Raw genomic sequence first — 16,479 nt, forward strand, 5'->3', positions numbered from 1 at the left:
TTCACTCCAGAAGACATAGCTGTGCCCTACAATCCACACTGTGAACATCTTCAAAGGAGAACTGGATGCACTCAGGAGGTGTCTTTCAGTAGAATGGCAATATGAAAAGAAAGACAGTTTGGAAATGGAGGCATACATATTTTTTTTTAAAAAAAAAGAACTGATTGGCTGTTTCATACCATTCTAGAATAAAAACTAGGCTGTATGTGTAAATTAATAGAAGCATGTTTTGTATTGGTACAGAAAAATGTGTTACCAAAGAACAGTACTATGGATTTGCTGTTAGGTTTGAAAAGTCAAGCACTCTTGCTCTGTGGAATTGAAACATTGTTTGGCGAACTTCTGACCTAACTCAACACAGCAGTGTTCCATGAGCTGTTGCTATGGTAGCAGGCAGAAGTCAAGTTGGGGGAAGGGTACTAGGCAGAAGTCAAGTTGGGGGAAGGGTACTTTTGGAAAAGGGTTGGTTTTCAACCAATAGAAATGTGTGATTACATTTGAAAAAAAGGGGGAAGCACTGAGATTTGAAACTTACATGTATATGTGTGGAAAAATAGAGGGAAAGTTTGCCATTATCTGGTTCTGCTGAGAGGAGAGAGGTGAACACAACAGAGATCCTGGCTCTGATAATCTGCTGTTTGAGTGTCACATTTCTTTCACAACTAACTAATTTTAAAGGTGAGTTTACAGTTTGAGAGGGGATGTATGTGGTAACTTAAGAAATGAATAATAGAAATGGAAATTGTTTTTGTTGTAGTTGCGTTTATCATTTTCTGTTTTGGGAGAAATTTAAATGTGAGGAACATGTAAAATAATATGTAGTATGTTTTCACAATAAATTAAGGTGTACTGGAAAAAAAAAGAATAGTTTAAGGGTTTGAGGTTGGACTCAGTAATGCAAATACATTCAGCATCACTAAGGCTGGTTGCCCTTGCTGGAGTGTAGGCAGTCACCGAGAATACACATGGTGGTGGTCTGAAAAAGCAGTTTGGACATGTGCATTTAAATAAATCAAAAAAAGTGGTTTCATAATGTGTCAGTCTGTAAAAGTGATTTTCTCTTGCCCCGAAAAAAAAAGAGCAGTAAGTGTGCTTTCAAATTGGCAAATAAATTTCGTTTTGGGACTAATGTGAAAACATGACTCTGTGTGCAGAGAGGAATTATAGGCAGAGATTTATTGCGTATTGCTCTGGTGATTTCACAGTTGCATTAGATGGAAAGGGGGAGCGAATTTTTGGGGGAAGAAGCAGACTCTTAGCACACACCCATGTGCTTGCCATGTATAATCATGCACAGTATTTACAAGCGAGTGGGGTTTTCAGGTTTCAGTCTGTAATGCAAATACATTCAGCATCACTAAGGCTGGTTGCCCTTGCTGGAGTGTAGGCAGTCACCGAGAATACACATGGTGGTGGTCTGAAAAAGCAGTTTGGACATGTGCATTTAAATAAATCAAAAAAAAGTGGTTTCATAATGTGTCAGTCTGTAAAAGTGATTTTCACTTGCCCCGAAAAAAAAAGAGCAGTAAGTGTGCTTTCAAATTGGCAAAGAAATTTCGTTTTGGGACTAATGTGAAAACATGACTCTGTGTGCAGAGAGGAATTATAGGCAGAGATTTATTGTGTATTGCTCTGGTGATTTCACAGTTGCATTAGATGGAAAGGGGGAGCGAATTTTTTGGGGAAGAAGCAGACTCTTAGCACACACCCATGTGCTTGCCATGTATAATCATGCACAGTATTTACAAGCGAGTGGGGTTTTCAGGTTTCAGTCTGTAATGCAAATACATTCAGCATCACTAAGGCTGGTTGCCCTTGCTGGAGTGTAGGCAGTCACCGAGAATACACATGGTGGTGGTCTGAAAAAGCAGTTTGGACATGTGCATTTAAATAAATAAAAAAAAAGTGGTTTCATAATGTGTCAGTCTGTAAAAGTGATTTTCACTTGCCCCGAAAAAAAAAGAGCAGTAAGTGTGCTTTCAAATTGGCAAAGAAATTTCGTTTTGGGACTAATGTGAAAACATGACTCTGTGTGCAGAGAGGAATTATAGGCAGAGATTTATTGCGTATTGCTCTGGTGATTTCACAGTTGCATTAGATGGAAAGGGGGAGCGAATTTTTGGGGGAAGAAGCAGACTCTTAGCACACACCCATGTGCTTGCCATGTATAATCATGCACAGTATTTACAAGCAAGTGGGGTTTTCAGGTTTCAGTCTGTAATGCAAATACATTCAGCATCACTAAGGCTGGTTGCCCTTGCTAGAGTGTAGGCAGCCACCCAGGTTACACATGGAGGTGGTCTGAAAAAGAAGTTTGGACATGTGCATTTAAGAAAATCAAAAAAAGTGGTTTCATAATGTGTCAGTCTGTAAAAGTGATTTTCACTTGCCCCGAAAAAAAAAGAGCAGTAAGTGTGCTTTCAAATTGGCAAAGAAATTTCGTTTTGGGACTAATGTGAAAACATGACTCTGTGTGCAGAGAGGAATTATAGGCAGAGATTTATTGCGTATTGCTCTGGTGATTTCACAATTGCATTAGATGGAAAGGGGGAGCGAATTTTTGGGGGAAGAAGCAGACTCTTAGCACACACCCATGTGTTTGCCATGTATAATCATGCACAGTATTTACAAGCGAGTGGGGTTTTCAGGTTTCAGTCTGTAATGCAAATACATTCAGCATCACTAAGGCTGGTTGCCCTTGCTGGAGTGTAGGCAGTCACCGAGAATACACATGGTGGTGGTCTGAAAAAGCAGTTTGGACATGTGCATTTAAATAAATAAAAAAAAGTGGTTTCATAATGTGTCAGTCTGTAAAAGTGATTTTCTCTTGCCCCGAAAAAAAAAGAGCAGTAAGTGTGCTTTCAAATTGGCAAATAAATTTCGTTTTGGGACTAATGTGAAAACATGACTCTGTGTGCAGAGAGGAATTATAGGCAGAGATTTATTGCGTATTGCTCTGGTGATTTCACAGTTGCATTAGATGGAAAGGGGGAGCGAATTTTTGGGGGAAGAAGCAGACTCTTAGCACACACCCATGTGCTTGCCATGTATAATCATGCACAGTATTTACAAGCGAGTGGGGTTTTCAGGTTTCAGTCTGTAATGCAAATACATTCAGCATCACTAAGGCTGGTTGCCCTTGCTGGAGTGTAGGCAGTCACCGAGAATACACATGGTGGTGGTCTGAAAAAGCAGTTTGGACATGTGCATTTAAATAAATAAAAAAAAGTGGTTTCATAATGTGTCAGTCTGTAAAAGTGATTTTCTCTTGCCCCGAAAAAAAAAGAGCAGTAAGTGTGCTTTCAAATTGGCAAATAAATTTCGTTTTGGGACTAATGTGAAAACATGACTCTGTGTGCAGAGAGGAATTATAGGCAGAGATTTATTGCGTATTGCTCTGGTGATTTCACAGTTGCATTAGATGGAAAGGGGGAGCGAATTTTTGGGGGAAGAAGCAGACTCTTAGCACACACCCATGTGCTTGCCATGTATAATCATGCACAGTATTTACAAGCGAGTGGGGTTTTCAGGTTTCAGTCTGTAATGCAAATACATTCAGCATCACTAAGGCTGGTTGCCCTTGCTGGAGTGTAGGCAGTCACCGAGAATACACATGGTGGTGGTCTGAAAAAGCAGTTTGGACATGTGCATTTAAATAAATAAAAAAAAAAGTGGTTTCATAATGTGTCAGTCCGTAAAAGTGATTTTCACTTGCCCCGAAAAAAAAAGAGCAGTAAGTGTGCTTTCAAATTGGCAAAGAAATTTCGTTTTGGGACTAATGTGAAAACATGACTCTGTGTGCAGAGAGGAATTATAGGCAGAGATTTATTGCGTATTGCTCTGGTGATTTCACAGTTGCATTAGATGGAAAGGGGGAGCGAATTTTTGGGGGAAGAAGCAGACTCTTAGCACACACCCATGTGCTTGCCATGTATATTCATGCACAGTATTTACAAGCAAGTGGGGTTTTCAGGTTTCAGTCTGTAATGCAAATACATTCAGCATCACTAAGGCTAGTTGCCCTTGCTGGAGTGTAGGCAGTCACCGAGAATACACATGGTGGTGGTCTGAAAAAGCAGTTTGGACATGTGCATTTAAATAAATAAAAAAAAAGTGGTTTCATAATGTGTCAGTCTGTAAAAGTGATTTTCACTTGCCCCGAAAAAAAAAGAGCAGTAAGTGTGCTTTCAAATTGGCAAAGAAATTTCGTTTTGGGACTAATGTGAAAACATGACTCTGTGTGCAGAGAGGAATTATAGGCAGAGATTTATTGCGTATTGCTCTGGTGATTTCACAGTTGCATTAGATGGAAAGGGGGAGCGAATTTTTGGGGGAAGAAGCAGACTCTTAGCACACACCCATGTGCTTGCCATGTATAATCATGCACATTATTTACAAGCAAGTGGGGTTTTCAGGTTTCAGTCTGTAATGCAAATACATTCAGCATCACTAAGGCTGGTTGCCCTTGCTAGAGTGTAGGCAGCCACCCAGGTTACACATGGAGGTGGTCTGAAAAAGAAGTTTGGACATGTGCATTTAAGAAAATCAAAAAAAGTGGTTTAATAATGTGTCAGTCTGTAAAAGTGATTTTCACTTGCACAGAAAAAAAAAGAGCAGTAAGTGTGCTTTCAAATTGGCAAAGAAATTTCGTTTTGTGACTATTGTGAAAAGAAATGTAGTAATATATTTAAATACAATAAAGGAATTTTTTTTTAGTTTTTTTCAGGTATTGCTGAAGAGCAGTGAACAAAATTTAAGATGCCTACAAAATCCAGAGTTCAAAAAACGCTAAAAAAAAAACTATATTTGAAGACAACTGGAGGACCAAAGTTAGTAGAAGATGCTCATGTTGGGAAAAAGAAAAAATCTTCTGGTAAGCAGAATAAACAATTTCTTAAAAATATATTCAAAACAAGGAAAAATGTACAAAATGTCTGTACTGGAAAGAATGTTACGAAACGAACAGAACAGGAAAAAATTGAGAATTTAGTTAATGCAAATATACCTTCTGCAACTGAAAAGATTTACATAAACAGAAAAACAGCGTTTAAAGAGATACGTAGAAAAATGTTTCAGAGAAGAGTTATGTCCAATTTGATAAAGGATGTGAAGAAATATAAGCAAAAGGCAAAATATTACAAGAGAAAAAAAGAAATTGAAGCCATTGCAGCAAAGGCATTAGAATTAAAAAGGAAACTATTCATATTAATTTTGAATAGGATGCGTACATTAGACAAAATGGTTAATGTACTGAAATCACATAGCAAAAGGAAAAGAGTAGTGAACAGAACAAACTTTTGTAAAGTGTTTTTAGGAAAGTGGATGCATAGTTCAAGTAGTGAACCTTGTTTTAATGAAGAGAGCTATTTTCAAAGTAATAGTTTGCTGCATGCAGTTGACACCAGAGGTCGTTCATATGAAGTAACAAATGGTTGCATAATGGAGAAGGAGATAATGGTTCCAAGAGATGAGGTACAAGTGATGGCAGATGAGGCAATGGGGAGACGTCCTAAAGCCCCAGTGTACACTTGGAATTGTAGTAGTATTTGCACTGTGCGTCAGGAATCTATTGACAAATTTCGAGAGTTTCTAAGAGAATATAGTAAAAAAAGTGTAAAACAGAAGATTAAGGTGCTTCAAAGTCTGGATCCATGCAGAGTGAGAGAGAATACTGGTTTGCAGGGTCATTCTCTGGCTTGTCTATCTAGAAAAGTGTGCAATAGTGTTTTCCATCATTTTAGGATGCTGGCTGTTCATCATACTGAAATGAGAACGTTTGTGAGACGGTTGTATTTTGCCAAAAGTCCAGCAATAAAGTTAAATGAATTGAATAGGGCTCTGTTCCGAGGAACGGTATCAGATGTAGAGAAGGTTGTTGATGAAATTCAGTTTTGTTACTTTGGTCCTGAACAAAACAGTGCAGAGAAGGACACAGTAAATGAGGAAGAAGTGGAAGAGAATGTAGAACCTTCTGTAAGTAACACATTTAATGATCACATAACAAAATTTGCAATAGTCTCTAATGAAAGACCAAATTTTACTTGTATTTGTTGCCGCAGAACTCATTATAGAAAACAAACTAGGAATGTTGATCTCTACAGAAAGAGTGAAAATGAAGATAATTATAGGTGGAAGGATTTTGCCACATATATATTTCTAGAAAATTGTTTTGAATTGGGTGAAGATCAGCGTATTTGTAAATACTGTTACAACAAGTTAGAGGAAAATAGAATGCCGACCAGAGCTGTACATAATAATTTAGAATTGGATGTTATTCCTGCCGTACTTTCTGAATTAAATACATATGAGTCTATACTCATTCAATGTGTTCATCCGTTCCAGACCATAGTACGTATGGAGCCCAAAACTGGTAAATTACCTCCTTCAGATTTACTGAGAGGTTTAAAAGGTAGAGTGGTGTATTTGCCCTTGGATTTGAAAAAAAATATGGAAACTATTGATGCGGATACTTTGGAAACTGAACCATTAATTATTCTGGTTAATGGTGTACCTACAAAGAATAAGAAGATTTGGCAGGAGCTGGTAGATGTGCGGAAAGTACAAAGAGCAAATTTGTATTTGAAAAAAAATAACAAATGGTATGAATCAATTTATATAGAAGAAGAAGAAGAAGAAGAAGATTTACAAGAAGACACAGAAACACCAACTGGACAAATTGAAAAAGTGGACAAGTCAAAGGAAGAAGAAATTTATGAACATTTTAGCATACATCCTCTTCATTCGAAAGAAGTTATGGGAGACAATATTGATCTCTTTCAGATGAAGAAAGCAAAAGGAACTCCCGTGAGTGTATGGGAGGAGAGCTTGGAAGCTCGATGTTTTCCCCAGCTGTTTCCTAAAGGAAAAGGAGGACGATACGATGAACGTCCAGAACAGATTCCAGCTTCTGAGTATCGGACTACAAGACTATATGCTGAAGATCCCAGATTTCGACAAAGTATTCCTTATTTGTTCCATCTTTTATTTGAAAGCGACTTGTCTGCACTGTCTTATGCAGTAAATCACATTTTAAAAAGTGGAGTACATTTACAAAATGTGTCTGCTAAGGATTTTATGGAGAAAGTGCAGCACCGAGATGATCATTTGGAAACACAACTGATCAATCTGATGGCTTGTCAGCGTGGGACAAATGAATATTGGTACAGACGCCATGGTGAACTAAAATGCATGTTACGGAATTTAGGAACACCAACATGGTTCCTTACCCTAAGCTGTGCCGAGTACGCTTGGGATGATTTACTGGATTTTCTACGAGAGGCCAATTCAAACATTAAAAACATCGAATACAAGACAGCAGGAGAACTGTGCTCATTGGATCCGGTTAATGTTTGCAGATATTTCAATCATAGATTTGAGGCTATGATGTCCTTCATCTGCAATAAAAAAAATCCACCCCTTGGAGAAGTAGTGGATTTCTTTTGGAGAAAAGAGTACCAGGCAAGAGGTGCTCCTCATATTCATATGCTGTTGTGGATCAAGGATGCCCCAAAGTTTGGAACAGATGCTGATGAAGCAGTGTTATCTTACATTGAAGAATATGCAACATGTGCTATACCAAAAAGCACAGAAGAGAACAAGTTAAAGGAGCAAGTTTTACGTTTCCAAAGTCATCGGTGTGGAAAATACTGTCGACGGAAATACAAGAGCAAAGAAAAATACTACACTAAATGTCGATTTGGATTTCCTAGACCTGTTCTTTCAAATGGAAGAGTCAACAGTTTTATGTCAGCTGTGAGACATACTATCACAAGAAAATCACCTAAGAATACCTACAACCTAAAAAGAAAAGAAGAATCAAAAAATATAAATGACTACAACCCAGTCATTTTATCCATGTGGAACGCTAACATGGATATACAGTATGTAGCTGACAATTCCATTGCTGTTGCTCGATATGTAACGTCTTACATAACGAAATCAGAAAAAACAGAATTGAAGGAAATGTGGGAAGAGATTTCTCACGAGAAGACTGTCAGTAAGAAGCTGTACAGTTTCAGTTTAAAGATGTTATCGCATAGAGAAATTGGATCCTACGAATGTTCAGATAGGTTATCTTCTGCAAGTCTCTACTCGAAGTCAAGAAGAATAATTTGGGCAAGTTTAGGCCTTGCAGCAATGAGAAATCGGGTACTGAAATCTGTAGGAGAAATTGAATATTTGGCCGAGAATGACCCAGAAAGTACAGATATTTTGAAAACAAACATGTTGGACACATATTATCCCAAGAGAAGTCATCATCTGGAGAACATGTGTCTCTATGAAGTGCTGCAGAACTACATTTATTCACGGAAAGCCGCAGAACAATGGAAAATATAAAGTCGTTGGTGAAGAAGGATGTTTGGTGAAGCAAACAAAAGGAAGTTTGATAAATCACCGGAAGCTGAGTTGCGACACTACTGACAAGAAGGAATTTTACTACTTGGCTCTTTTACAGTTGTTTAAACCATGGCGTACAGAGGATGAACTACTGGGAGAATTCCAGAGCTATGAAGATTCTTTTAATGCTTGCAAAGACAGCATACAATGCAGTACATTCTCAACTTATCTGCAAATGTTAAATGAAGAAATTGAACAGGAAACTACAATTGCAGCAGAAATAGCTAGAGATAGTTCTCAGGACAGCCAAAGTTCAGGAACACTCAGTCAAGATCCCCTAGGACAACCAATCGTTGAAAATGAAGCATCAATAGCCATGAATGAAGTGGAAACGGCTATGAATCAAGCTCAAGAAGAATTTATAGACGTAGAAAATTTGGAAAGACAACTGAATCAAGAGCAGCAACAAATTTATGAAGAGATCAAAAACAAAATTAATCACGGATTTCTACATGAAAAAAAAGAGTGCTCATGCACATCATTTCATCCAATCAGGATGTATGTAAGCGGACAAGCTGGAACTGGAAAAAGTTTCATAATAAAAGTCATCAGAAGCTACCTAAAGCAAAAAACGGATTCTACTTTGTCTTGTGTGGTTACTGCTCCAACTGGGTTAGCAGCATATAACATAAAAGGAATCACTTTACATCGTTTGCTAATGTTACCAGTGGAGCATGAGAACAAAATACAATTCAACAAGCTAACTGGAGAAGCATCCTTGGAAGTTTCAAGAGTATTGAAGAAGATGCAAGTTCTCATTATTGATGAGGTGAGCATGGTATCAAACTTAATGCTTGCCTTTGTGCATTTAAGAATGCAGCAAATTTTGAAGACAGACTATGACATGTTATTTGGTGGAAAACACGTCATAGTTTTTGGAGATCTTTTGCAACTTACTCCAGTTAAAGGACAACCAGTGTTTAATACTGTCACACATGAAGACACGAAGAAGTCATTGGGAAGCATCGGAAATACAAATATTTGGTCCTTCTTTGAGTACAAGGAACTTACTACTAATATGAGGCAAGCAAACGATGCAGAATATGGAAAGTATTCTGAAAGATATCAGGATTGGACTACTCACAGAAGTTGGCAAAAAAACATTACAGAGTCGGCTGCTACATAATTTATTTCCAAAGGAAGAAATAGTTGCAGAGAAGATATACAAGAACATTGCAGAAAACAAAAGTGTCATCTGCTTAATGCCAACTCTACGTGAATGCTCAATATTCAATGAGGAGCTTTTGAAATTGGAAAAGGAAGAGATCAGGAAATTGGAAGCAGTGGACAAAATTGAGGATGGAAGAATTAGTGTCACAGTAACAGGCAAAATGAAAAATAAATTAGACTCACTAGAGAAGAACATCTCCAAAACAGCTGGATTAGAAAAAAATCTATATGTTTGCATGAACTGTAGAGTATTTTTAAGAAGAAATTTGGATGTTGAAAAAGGTTTAGTTAATGGAGCGATGGGAAGAGTTGTGGGTTTTATTAATTATCAGAAAAAAGAAGGAGTTGAATGTTTAAAAATAAAATTTGATCAGATAGAAGAAGTTAAAGATATTTGTCGTTGTACAGTACGTTTTATGCTTGTGAAAGACTTATATGTACGTAGGAAGCAGTTTCCGTTTTCTCTAGCATATGCTGTAACTATTCACAAGTCTCAAGGATTGACTGTAGATTGTACATTTGTGAACATTGGTTCAACTGTGTTCAAAGAGGGTATGGCATATGTTGCTTTGTCACGAGTGAAAACATTATCAGGTTTATTCATGATAGACTTTGATGACTCAAAAGTTAGTGCTGATACAAACTGTGTAAAGGAGTATAATAGATTAAGAAGAAGCTATGCTCCTCATTTAGGTCAGTATCCTGTGTTGGAGAAACGTGTAGTTTCTCGTAAAAGAAAAAATAAGAATATCTGTAATGAAGATGTAGAGAAGAGGAAAAAAAAGAGGAGTGATGTAATTGCAAGCAAAAAGAATAAGGAAAATGAAGAACAGGTTGTAGGATGTCATTTTGAAAATAGCTCTGGTGTCAACTGCTACGCAAATGTAGTGCTGAATGTTGTATTTTATCTGGAAAGTTTGCAAGAGCAGATAATAGTAAATCAGGGAAAAAGATTCTGTTCTGTGCTGAGTCTCCTTTTTCAAAAGCTGAGTAAAGATAAAACTCAAATAGAAAGTGCTACTGAAATTAGAAAACTTTTAGATGTATGTTCAGGACGAACACAGTTTTCTCAAAATGAACAGCAAGATGCACATGAATTTATGATGTATTTTCTTCAGGTAGTGGAAGAAGAAGGAGTTCCCATTGACATTTTTTTTGGTCTCTCTTATAAATGGGAACATAGTTGTGATAATTGTTATAATATATGTGGCTCTATTGTTGATAATGAAAGATTTATTTATTTGACATTGCCAGAGAGTAAAACAGTCACTTTTGCAAAATTAGTTAAAGATGCTAATCATAGCATAAAATGTGGTGAGTGTAATTCTGACATGTTTTCAACATTAATTTTAAAGGAATACAGTATGTAATTTTAATGATGCAACGATGTAGAGCTGATGGTTCAAAAATGGATACTTTAATAAAGAAGTTTACAGGACAGCAATTATCAATTTCAGGAAAAACTTTTGTAACTGTTGCAATAATTTTCCATGATGGACCTACTGTTACTTCTGGACATTACACAGTTTATCTTAAATGTGAAAAAGGCTGGACACTGTGTAATGATTCCCAATTGATTTTCAAACAACGTTTGCCTTTTGATTTAGCAAATTCCTATCTAATCTTCCTGAATTTAGACAGATTTGGCAAGATCTCGACAAAATAATTTTACCATTTTACTGGATTACCATTGCAATTTTGTAGAAAAAAGATTTTTTAAATTATCATTTGGCCTAATGGAAAGATAACCAATTGTAATGTGGACTTTTTTAATTTTTAATGAAACTTTGAAAAACCAATAATTTAGAGATTATCGGTAACATCTGCACAATTTAAATTTTGGAATGTTATTGGACTGCCATTGGAAATTTTTTCAAAAATGATTTAAAAAATTACTATTTCGCCATGTGGAAAAGTAACCAATTCTATTGTGGACTTAATAAATTATTCAAAAAATTTTCGTGAACCAAAATGTTACAGAGAATCGGTGAGATCTGGACAAATTAAACTTTTATTGGATTACCGTTGGAAATTTATTCCCCAAAAAAATTTAAAATTACTATTTGGTCTAAAGGAAATGGAATTAGATGTATTTTGGAGTTATTTGAGATATAATATTGTGATTATACTTCTGAAACAAACATATCAGACGGTATTTTAAAGAAATAAGTATTGGTATTAGATGATATTTTTTTAGAATATTATGCATTTCTATAATGTTAAGTTTAAGTAAAAAGAGATTCTGGGCTTTTTTATTACAATCTTTGTGATTGTTATTTTTTTTTGCCCGCTGTAAAATGATGAATGCAATTGCTTTCACAATTTATAGTGAAATGCAATATATTCTGAAAACAGCAAAAATAAGGCAAAAATATTTTTTGGAAAAAAATGTAAATATGTGTATTGTATTATAAATTGTTTTTAAAATATTAATACTTTTTTCTTTTTTTTCAGATTGATATAGAAAATTTTCGAAAACTAGAACCATTTTTAAAACTATTTTTTTTAAAAACAAATGAATAAATATTTTTTTGAGTGAGTATGGTAAGTCAATAATAATAATTGTAGTCTCTCAAGGACCTTGTAATGTGATAATTGATTTTTAGTGTTTTTTAAAAAAAATAAAAAAAAAGTACGCGCACCGTACGCGTACGGTAAAAAAAAAAAAGTTTTTAAAAACATATGTAAAAAAAAGATGAAAGATAAGGTTGGCTCTTAAAAGAACCGTTGTGTTCATGCAGGGACAGAGGAAAGGAAGCATGGGAAAATTATTCAAAGCGATAAAATGTGCTGATCTATTTTGTTGTTCACTAGGGAAACACTGGTCTCCCTATAGCAAATTAGATCTTGACAAAATGTGCATCGAATATCAACCTTCCGAAATCGAGGGTTGATTTCCAGAGGGCCAGCAAAAGGAGATTCTCCCCCCACAGATGAAGTGCTCACCTGACCTGCAGAAGAAGGAGTCAGCCCTGCAGATGATGGTCCAGGCTGAGCTGCTGTGGATGTACTGGCTTGTCTTTCTGAAGAGTTACCTCCAAAAAGATGACCATGTGTCCTTCTGTGTACATCCTGGAGGTGTCTCTTCATGGTGTGATTCCCAAAGGAATACTTCCTGTTAGGATTACCTCTAGAAAGTACACGCTTACACAGCTTACAAGTCACTAAGGGTGCATTTACCTTTTGCTGGCCTTCAGGAAAAGTAAAATAATCCCATACATAAGAGGGCTTTTGTTTCCTCGATCTCTGCCTCAAGACAGTGCTGCTAGTGCTAGCCTCACTCTCAGAAGAGCTCTGCTGTTCTGCCATCGTATCCCAAAGACAAACCAGCTCCTTCTCCCAAGGGATCACAAGCAGAAATGAGGGGAATGGGTGTGGTGTAGGAGAGTTCTAGAACTGAAAGTAGTTTCAACCAATCAAAAGTTGTGTTTCATGATCACATGACCTACCGTACGCTTACGGTACGCTTACGGTACGCTTACGGCAAAAGTGCGCATGCGCGTAAAAAAGACACGCGCTTGCGCGCATGCGCATAACAGTCACTCCCGGCACTTCCGCGTAACGTGCGCGTGTAGCGTACACGCGTACGCGTCCCACGCGGAGTACGCGCGGCTACGCAAATTGCGTAACTATACGCAAGCAGCGTAGGAAAATTACTGACGTTGCGTAAACCGTACGCTTACCGTGAGCTTACGGTACGCGTACTAAAAAAATAAAAAAAAAAATAGAAAAAAAGTACTGCAAATAAATTTTACATGTTTATTTTAAAAAATATATAAAAAAAACATATTAAAGAATTTTAAAAATGTAATCATAGTCTTTATAAAAGGTAAGAAAATTAAAATAAAAATATGTTAGAAAAAATAGAAGAAAAAAAAAAAAATTAGCATTTAAAAAACCTTGCAAATTCACTGAAAAAACCATGGGTTTCACACACGTTATAGTTAGGAATTAGCATTTAAAAAACCTTGCAAATTCACTGAAAAAACCATGGGTTTCACACACGTTATAGTTAGGAATTAGCATTTAAAAAACCTTAGAAATTCACTGAAAAAACCATAGGTTTCACACATGTTATAGTTAGCTGGACATTTTACTCGTAAAAAACCATTGAAATTGCCCCGTTATAGTTAGTTCAGCTAACTATAACTCGCGCGCCCGCAATGCACTGCTGATGACGTCACATATTACATCACTCATGACATGGTCAGTGACATCACTCATGACATCACTGATGACATCTCAAATGACATCACTGATGACCTCACTGATGACATCATCCTTGTGATAGAGTGGCAGACCTCCTCTCACCCTAATATAACTTTTGATACACACAAACAAAAATAGAGACTAAAATTTACAAACGAATTGACATACCAATACCAGTAACAACAACCTCTTCAGTAATTCTAAGATCCACATACACATCCATTCATTCACCAACTGTTCAATACAGTCACTCATACATGTACTCACTCATCATATGTACTCATACACCTATACATCCTGTCACACAATGCCACTCATCCATAGAGTTACTTACACACATAGTCACTCATGCTAATAAAGAATCAAACATCCATTTACTTGCATATACAGTTATACACACACCACCACACTTACTTCTACAGAAACTTACACATACTTAGTCTTTTAAACAATCACTTATAGAAACACATACTTATTCATACAGGAACTCTTTCAATCTCTCACTCTCACATATACTCACTTATATACACCAATAGTCACATATACTAGTTTAAAACATATGTAGTTACTCATAAAGACACTATTGAGACAGTCATTCACTCACTAACACACCCATACACACACTCATCCACCCATACAGTCCTGCACACATGCTGTGTTAAACACATACAAACAGTGAGTCAGTCATTCATGCACCTATGCACTACGTAATACCCTCCACCAAACCATGCAGACACTCATACTGGTACTCAAAAAACCAACTAATATCCTATATAGACACCTATGTAGCTACTCACCAACCCATGCAGCCACTCATACACAAAGTGAGAGACTGATACAGATATTTACATATTTAAACATTACTCACTAAGCCATGTATTCACTATGATACACTTAATCAGTCAGTTACACAATCAATTTTTCAAAAAGAAATCATCCATTTAGACAGTAATATACCCATTTATTCTTCCATCGACCTTGAGATATACATATATAAAACATATTTAATTTTCAGAAAAACACACATTCACTGGATGATGTCATCAGTGAGGTCATCAGTGATGTCATTTGAGATGTCATCAGTGATGTCATGAGTGATGTCACTGACCATGTCATGAGTGATGTAATATGTGACGTCATCAGCAGTGCATTGCGGGCGCGCGAGTTATAGTTAGCTGAACTAACTATAACGGGGCAATTTCAATGGTTTTTTACGAGTAAAATGTCCAGCTAACTATAACATGTGTGAAACCTATGGTTTTTTCAGTGAATTTCTAAGGTTTTTTAAATGCTAATTCCTAAATATAACGTGTGTGAAACCCATGGTTTTTTCAGTGAATTTGCAAGGTTTTTTAAATGCTAATTTTTTTTTTTTCTTCTATTTTTTCTAACATATTTTTATTTTAATTTTCTTACCTTTTATAAAGACTATGATTAAATTTTTAAAATTCTTTAATATGTTTTTTTTTATATATTTTTTAAAATAAACATGTAAAATTTATTTGCAGTACTTTTTTTCTATTTTTTTTTTAATTTTTTTAGTACGCGTACCGTAAGCTCACGGTAAGCGTACGGTTTACGCAACGTCCGTAATTTTCCTACGCTGCTTGCGTATAGTTACGCAATTTGCGTAGCCGCGCGTACTCCGCGTGGGACGCGTACGCGTGTACGCTACACGCGCATGTTACGCGGAAGTGCCGGGAGTGACTGTTATGCGCATGCGCGCAAGCGCATGTCTTTTTTACGCGCATGCGCACTTTTGCCGTAAGCGTACCGTAAGCGTACCGTAAGCGTACGGTAGGTCATGTGATCATGAAACACAACTTTTGATTGGTTGAAACTACTTTCAGTTCTAGAACTCTCCTACACCACACCCATTCCCCTCATTTCTGCTTGTGATCCCTTGGGAGAAGGAGCTGGTTTGTCTTTGGGATACGATGGCAGAACAGCAGAGCTCTTCTGAGAGTGAGGCTAGCACTAGCAGCACTGTCTTGAGGCAGAGATCGAGGAAACAAAAGCCCTCTTATGTATGGGATTATTTTACTTTTCCTGAAGGCCAGCAAAAGGTAAATGCACCCTTAGTGACTTGTAAGCTGTGTAAGCGTGTACTTTCTAGAGGTAATCCTAACAGGAAGTATTCCTTTGGGAATCACACCATGAAGAGACACCTCCAGGATGTACACAGAAGGACACATGGTCATCTTTTTGGAGGTAACTCTTCAGAAAGACAAGCCAGTACATCCACAGCAGCTCAGCCTGGACCATCATCTGCAGGGCTGACTCCTTCTTCTGCAGGTCAGGTGAGCCCTTCATCTGTGGGGGGAGAATCTCCTTTTGCTGGCCCTCTGGAAATCAACCCTCGATTTCGGAAGGTTGATATTCGATGCACATTTTGTCAAGATCTAATTTGCTATAGGGAGACCAGTGTTTCCCTAGTGAACAACAAAATAGATCAGCACATTTGTCGCTTTGAATAATTTTCCCATGCTTCCTTTCCTCTGTCCCTGCATGAACACAACGGTTCTTTTAAGAGCCAACCTTATCTTTCATCTTTTTTTTACATATGTTTTTAAAAACTTTTTTTTTTTTTTTTTACCGTACGCGTACGGTGCGCGTACTTTTTTTTTATTTTTAAAAAAAAACACTAAAAATCAATTATCACATTACAAGGTCCTTGAGAGACTACAATTATTATTATTAACT

This window comes from Triturus cristatus, chromosome 10 (assembly GCF_964204655.1).
Source record: "Triturus cristatus chromosome 10, aTriCri1.1, whole genome shotgun sequence".
Classification (NCBI taxonomy): Eukaryota; Metazoa; Chordata; class Amphibia; order Caudata; family Salamandridae; genus Triturus; species Triturus cristatus.